Here is a 7144-nt window from a genome sequence, read left to right as displayed (position 1 = left end):
TTTGTCAGCAAATTATTCAGATGAAATTATGATTTTATTCGCACAAGTTATGATGGATGTGCTGTATTTACATAAAAGGCTAATAAAGTTTTCAAGGATCAATTTGTTTTGTGATTCCTTTTATTCATACGATACGATACGATACGGACGATACGATTACATCACGAGCACGGCTTTAAAGGTAAGTATCAAAACTGGTTAAGAAATTTCATCAATGGATGTATATTCAAAATTGAAAATTCAAGGGCTCTTTTAAATACAAGTCAATACAACATTTACAGTGACACCATGGAGTGACATGAAAAATACAAATCAACATTTATAATAAATACTACAGCCAATATAAACTACCCGAGTAAACATTATATTATAATATAATAACCATAGATGGAAGACGACATTTTGTCACATTAATCTAATCATCATACCCCTGTAACCGAAAGGACAACGATAATTTTAATGCTCGTACGCATGTTTGTGGTGAAACAGAAATCTGACAAACGAAACAATCGCCATTTTATCTTTTTTTAGCAAGACAACATTGAAATTAGTTAAAAATTCTCGCCACATAAAAAATAGCTGGTTTACTTAAACACTAATTCAGTTAAATCTTAAAAAACCTCTTTAAGTATAAAAGTCCTCCTAAAATCCCCTCGTTACCGGATTTAATGGTTCGGAAGGGCTATTAGTTAGGAAAATAATTAAAAATGTGCTCCTGCAGCCTCCGCCAGGAATTATGGAGGACGATAAATTAGCAGCCCAACGCCCGCCTGTGGACGCAGACGAGTTTCGACGGACAAACACATTTTCAATAACTAAATTACTGTGCCATGAGGCTACAAAATCCTGGAATGGCCAGAGGGGCTACCGTGAAAACTGAAATTCTAAAATTGCGGGATCTTTCTCTTATACTCCAATGAAGGCTTAATTAGAGTGACAGAGAAAAATGCCCGCAATTTGCGAACTTCGATTTTGACAGGGCTTAGTGTAGGAAATTGCAGCATGAGCAGGGCCGGATTAAGCATGTCGGGGCCCCTAGGCAGTGCAATGCTCGGGGCCCCCTTACAGTTAATTCTGCATACATAAGTTCAGTTGTTCAGTACAGGGAAGTAAGTTTGCGGTTTTAATTTCAACCTTCAGGTGTCGGTTGAGCCGATCCGAACATGCCGAACGATGTCTTTTTCGCTCTTGCGTGGACATAAAGGTTTTTTATATTAGTTTTTGCCGATTCCTCCTTGCGTCCAGTGTGGGGAGAGCTCTTTTTTTCTCAATAAGTAGTTAAATATTTTGCGAGGCTGAACAGTGATCGTCCGACCATACGAGCCACATGATTAAAATTAACGTAATAATAAATATTTTACATGCGTTTAAATGATTATTCATTAACCAGTCGAACTAGCATGTAAGTACTGTGTTAATTGGAAAAGCAATAAAAATCGCGAGCGCAGCGAGCGCGAAATTTTTTGTGAAAAAATTGTGAAAGCGTGTTAAAAAAGCCTAAAAATCCGAAGTTACCCAGTGAGGCGAGCTTTTATGCGAGGTCAAAGCCGTGCTTCAGGATAAGCTCAGCTAGATCACAGACGCCAACCAATGTCCATTGTATTAAAAAGCGAGACCGCAGGCCGAGCTTGGCGCAGCGAGGCCAAAGGCTAAGCTGAAGAAGAGATTTGGTAGACGAACCAAAAATTGAGGCAAAAAGTGAGGCTGAAAGTCGAGCTCAGCAATCTCCACGTACTTAACAAGCCCGAAGCGTACTTATAACCAGCGAGGTGAGCTTTCATGCGAGGCAAAAGGCTAAGCTTCTGAAATCAATGTTTATATATGTTAAAAAGCGACGCCGAAGGTCGAACTGTAAGAAAGCAGCGCTCTGATACGAACCAATCATCAAATGTTACTCAACAATAATATATGTGTCATACAAGAGTTACTCGGAGGGCCGAAGTTTCATTAATGAGGTTTTAGGCCCTCGGGAGCCTGAAATTCGAGCTCGATTTACAGACTTTAAAAGCTATAAAATAACATAATTTACATAATCATTTGATGATTGTGTGTCTGAGAAACTGATATTGGACATTAGGTATAAGTAGGTACCATAAAAAAATATTTATGAATTTTGGCCATATGAAACACAATTTTTTTTGGCGCGCACGGGACCGCCGGGGCCCCCTAGCCGAGACGGGGCCCCCTAGCCGAGGCGGGGCCCATAGGCAGTTGCCTACTCTGCCTTAGGGTTAATCCGGCCCTGAGCATGAGTACTGTGCATATGAAAAATCACACGGGCCACCGATTTGGTAAAAGTGACGGAAATCTGTGGTAAAATATCGATTAATGTCATCATCATGATCATCATTTTAAGAGCCTGGCTCTTGTCGGTGGAGTAACCGCCATTCCGTTCTCACTGCCAGACTGCCTCTGTTTTGAACTCCTGATACGTTACTACGTTGGTTTTCTCTTAAGCTTGTAACGATTCTAAAGCCTAATAAAGATATTTTATAAAGCCTGTCCAACAGTCACACTGTTGTGTAAGAAGATTAACAATAATCGAATTTAAACTCACGAGTCTATACAACTTACCTTAAACTAATTTTTCGGTTAAACTCACGTATTGTCACGTAATTTCTACTGAGATAGGTAGTGGCTGGCGTGTGCCGACGGCGTGGAAGACTTTAATTCGAGGGCAGCTTTAGAAACATATTATCGCACGACTCGCACGAGTGACTAAAATACGTGGGTTAAACCGAAGAATAAGAATAAGATCAATAATTTGACTACATCTAATCAAAGTTTCAAATACTATCACAAATCACGCGAGGTTCGTTAGAGGCTGGGGGGGGGCACGAAAAAATCACGAAAGATCATGTTGGAGGAGGGGGGTATAAGAAGACCTCACGTGTATTTTTCTACAGTGAACGAAACTAAGGAAAAATACCTGCCACATCATGATTAGATACTTTTTCTCGGTCTCGTTAAACATAAATCTCACTCCGCATTCTCTTATTTTATTTTACGAAATTTTTGACCGCGTAACTTAAAATTAGGTCGAATGAAAAAAAAAAACGAAAAAATACACGTGAGGTTATGTAGGGGACGGGGGTAGCCAAAAACCTCACCAAATATCACCTCGCGTGATTTGTGCACAACCCCTTAACATCAAGAAAGTTACAGCTAGAAAAGTTACATTTCACGCAAAACGTCTAGTTATAAAGAATATTCTTATTCTAAACTGTTTCACCTTTTATCGCCCAACAACAACAAACAAAGATATTGCCTGCGCAAATCAAGTTAAAATAACTCTTTCTTTACTGCTTCCGTAACTTTTATTGGCTCATACGAACTTTAGAAAATGCCATTTGGTTTTTTGCACTGCACCAGCATATGGAGCTCGAACTTCATTCCCGAGTGCCTGCAATACTGCATGCGCTTGAAAAAATCTCAACAGGCTAACAAGGTTGGAAAACATGCCGAGCTTCGGGTGGGACGTCACAAAGGTTTTTGATCGAAAATTACTTAGAATTTTCTAGTTGGACAAGCTTTGAGTATAGTTGACCCGAGTCATATATTCGTATTTACAAATAACTCTTTTAGGGTGAAGCCACGGGCTATAACCGCGAAAATCGAAGTTCGTAAATTGCGGATATCTTTCTTTGTCACTCTAAATATGCCTTCATTAGAGTAAAAGAGAAAGATTCCCGCAATTTGCGAATTTAGGTTTTCGCGGTAGACCCTCAGGCAAGCGTAATTTTGTGAGCTGTGACAAAGTTCAATGTCAGTATCGAAAATTCGTGCCTATATTATTGTGTACCTACACTTTACAGGCCACCACAATTCAGAGCTCTAGCTTAAGCACAAGGCTTTCATCTGATTCCGGGAATTTAATTAATTTCGTCTGGCAACACCCGACCGCCGTAAAACCGCGCGCGCGTTTTAATTTATGACGTCACGTCCCCTTGAGCCCTCTATGGCGCTGACAGATCAGGCCCAAGGGCTGGAAGTGTGAAGATAGCTTTAGCGGGTTGGACATATATGAATTACGAAATGGATTTATTCGCACATTTCAATCAATAGTTATTTTATGTTTGTAAAGGATGGGGAAAACCTGCCTCCTGGACGGCAAAGGCAGTGACCAATATAAATACGAAGCTAGATTTGAGTACCAAGAAAGCATTTATCAAGAACTTCTGAAAACTAAATACAATTTATTGATTTACCTATTTGAGTATGTATATCGCCGCCTAGTACGGGTTGGCTTTAAGCAAGTAGCTTTACTTATAACCTTTTACACTCTAAACTCTCGCGTTTTGTACAGCTACATTTATTTTTCATTATTTTCCGATATGGTAAAATGATGAAATCTTATCGCAATATACCCGTTTGGGGCTAATTCGTTCAATGTAAGGTGGTCATTAAATTATAATTATCTATTTGTTTATTGTAGAGATAAACTATATTAAAACTAAGCGTCCTTGGAAATACCTATCTACAGGAGACATTTAAAAGTGTATTGTGTTAAAATAAAATATATATTTGATTTCCGTGGAAAATATATACCTTCCCTCAAATTTTAGTTTCCGTAGAAAATTTAATTGCCATTTCTCTGTGGCGTCCCGTCAAAATATCCCAGTCCTAAAATGTCCTGTTTCCGAAACGGTAGTAAAATGAAGCTTTACAAAACCGTTTCATAAAGTTTTATATTTAAACGTTATGGGCAGTCGTGAAATGCTATTCGGCGCGTGGTCTATAAGGGCTCTTTATTTAATGTGTATAATTTGGCAGGCTTGCTTTGTACTGTACAATTCACTAGTAACCATGCAGTGTTTACCGAGTCTATGATTATCTAGTATAACTGGACCCATCAATTTTTAATAACTAAGGTCTGTAGCAGAGTGAATCACTTTCTTTGCAAGATCTGTATTTGAGCTATTTTATGTAAATTATTTTTCTGTCCCCCGGGCGGAAAGCGTCAACTTTCGGCCCTAAACGAAATTATGCCGTTTTTCAGAGTTGGATCCATCGGACAGAGAAATAGTATACCTTGGCCAGAAAATAAGAAACCCTCAAATCACATGTACTCTCGGCCGAGGCCAAATCTTACTTTACTGCGCTAGGTATGTTGTAATATAATATGTATACTATTTCATAATAATGTCTAGGGAGGAAAATGAGGACTACGTTTTTGTCACAAACAAGTGTTAAAGTAGCAATGGCAATAACAGGCCTCGGTTGTAAATAATTAATTGAATTTGTGAACAGTCACACTGATCGCGGCGCGTTAGGATTTCGGCAAGCAATTCCCTTGGACATTATTATTGGAGATATTTACGTGACTATTTGTAATCCTGGTTGACGCTATATTAAATACACCTTAATGGTTTGGCACAGACAAGTGTCAAGTTAGCAATGGCAATAACAGGCCTCGGGTGTAAATAATTCATTGCATTTGTGGCGAGTCATTCAATTGATCGCGAGTATCGCGACGCGTTAGGTTTCGGCAGGCAATCTTCTTGGGCATTAATGTTGAAGATGTTTACGTGATTCTTTGTAATCCTGGTTGACGCTATATTAAATACACCTTAATGGTTTGGCACAGACAAGTGTCAAGTTAGCAATGACAATAACAGGCCTCGGGTGTAAATAATTCATTGCATTTGTGGCGAGTCATTCAATTGATCGCGGCGCGTTAGATTTCGGCAGGCAATCTTCTTGGGCATTAATGTTGAAGATGTTTACGTGATTCTTTGTAATCCTGGTTACAATTATACTAAATACCTATGTACCTACACCTTTAATGGTTTTGCACAGACAAGTGTTAAGTTAGCAATGACAATAACAGGCCTCGGTTGTAAATAATTCATAGCGTTTCTGGCGAGTCATTCAACTGATCGCGCCGCGTTAGGATTTCGGCAGGCAATCTTCTCGGACATTATTGTTGGAGATATTTACGTGATTATTTGTAAAATTAAAACTATATTAAATAAATACACCTTAATGATTTGGCACAGACAAGTGTCAACTTAATAATGACAATAACGGCTTGCATCTAAATAATTCATAACGTTAGAATTTCGGCAGGCAGCTTTTCTGAACAATACCTAATTGTGGAAGGTATTTAGGTACGTAATTATTTTTTAAACCTGGTTGCAAGATTAATAATTATTGTTCACTTGTTGTGTCACTTGTTTATTTGTACTATATTAACTTTCGTGTTGTTATCACATTACATCACATTGTTAGCAATATTTACTTGTATAGAGGGAAAAGTTGTTGCAAGAGATAATTTTACGGCCTAAACAAGCGAGAGATTGTGTAGTAAAATCAAGAAAATAGCAAGAGGTGCTTATTTATTACTGTGAACGTCTGTTAACACAACCAAAGAGAATTATGTCTCTGACACAACATAAACAACACAAGACAACAACAGCGACAACCACAACAACATCAACAGGCACAAGATGCAAAATTAATAAAACCATCTTATTTGACATGCTTGAGACAAAATAAACTTTTCCTCACTCATTGTTTGCATTTCTAATAGCAAACCAAGAATGAACATAATTTTTGACGTCCCACGTGTAAATTGTATACCATATGGCGGCTGGCGCTTACGTCACATAGCACCGCAATAATATTGGAGCCGCGTTAATAATAGCGTAAGCGCCAACCGCCATAAGGTACATTATCCCGTGGAACGTCACATTTTTTCACTATTATAGAATTATTAGAATTACAAGAAAGAAACCTGCACTTTTATTTGTACCTGAAAATACTTCGCAGACGTCGCACCTCACTCATGCGTACAAAGGGTCCAAGAGGCTTCTAAAACTGAGACCTTAAACGGGACCTTACGTGAGTAGGGTCGACAGGCACAGGTGAACGGTTATTTTTGGACCTTAGTGATACCGATAGCGTTTTTGACGCCTATACATGACGGCAACATCGATATGACAGTTTCATAAAATCTTCAACACCTCTCTTGACTTTATGTCACGTTTCAGCAAGATTTTTTTGAACTGAAAACTTCTTTAGCGTCGCTGTGCACTTTTTGTGATGGGGAAAAAATGTTAAACTCACGAGAGGTGTCACGTGGCCTGATCGAAAAACTTACAATGTCATTGAGTTTTTCTTTATTGATTTAAATGCCATCTAG

General features: G+C 38.6%; 1 protein-coding gene across 1 annotated transcript in view; it reads right to left on the bottom strand.

Annotated features, from left to right (window-relative positions):
• Positions 1–7144, bottom strand: part of LOC134651468 (uncharacterized) — a 284537-nt gene that overhangs the window by 117381 nt on the left and 160012 nt on the right. The gene's annotated exons all lie outside the window — the stretch shown is intronic.

Source organism: Cydia amplana, chromosome 10 (assembly GCF_948474715.1).
Source record: "Cydia amplana chromosome 10, ilCydAmpl1.1, whole genome shotgun sequence".
In the NCBI taxonomy this organism is placed as follows: Eukaryota; Metazoa; Arthropoda; class Insecta; order Lepidoptera; family Tortricidae; genus Cydia; species Cydia amplana.
Note: the sequence above shows the minus strand (reverse complement) of the source record. Positions and strands in the feature narration are given on the sequence as shown.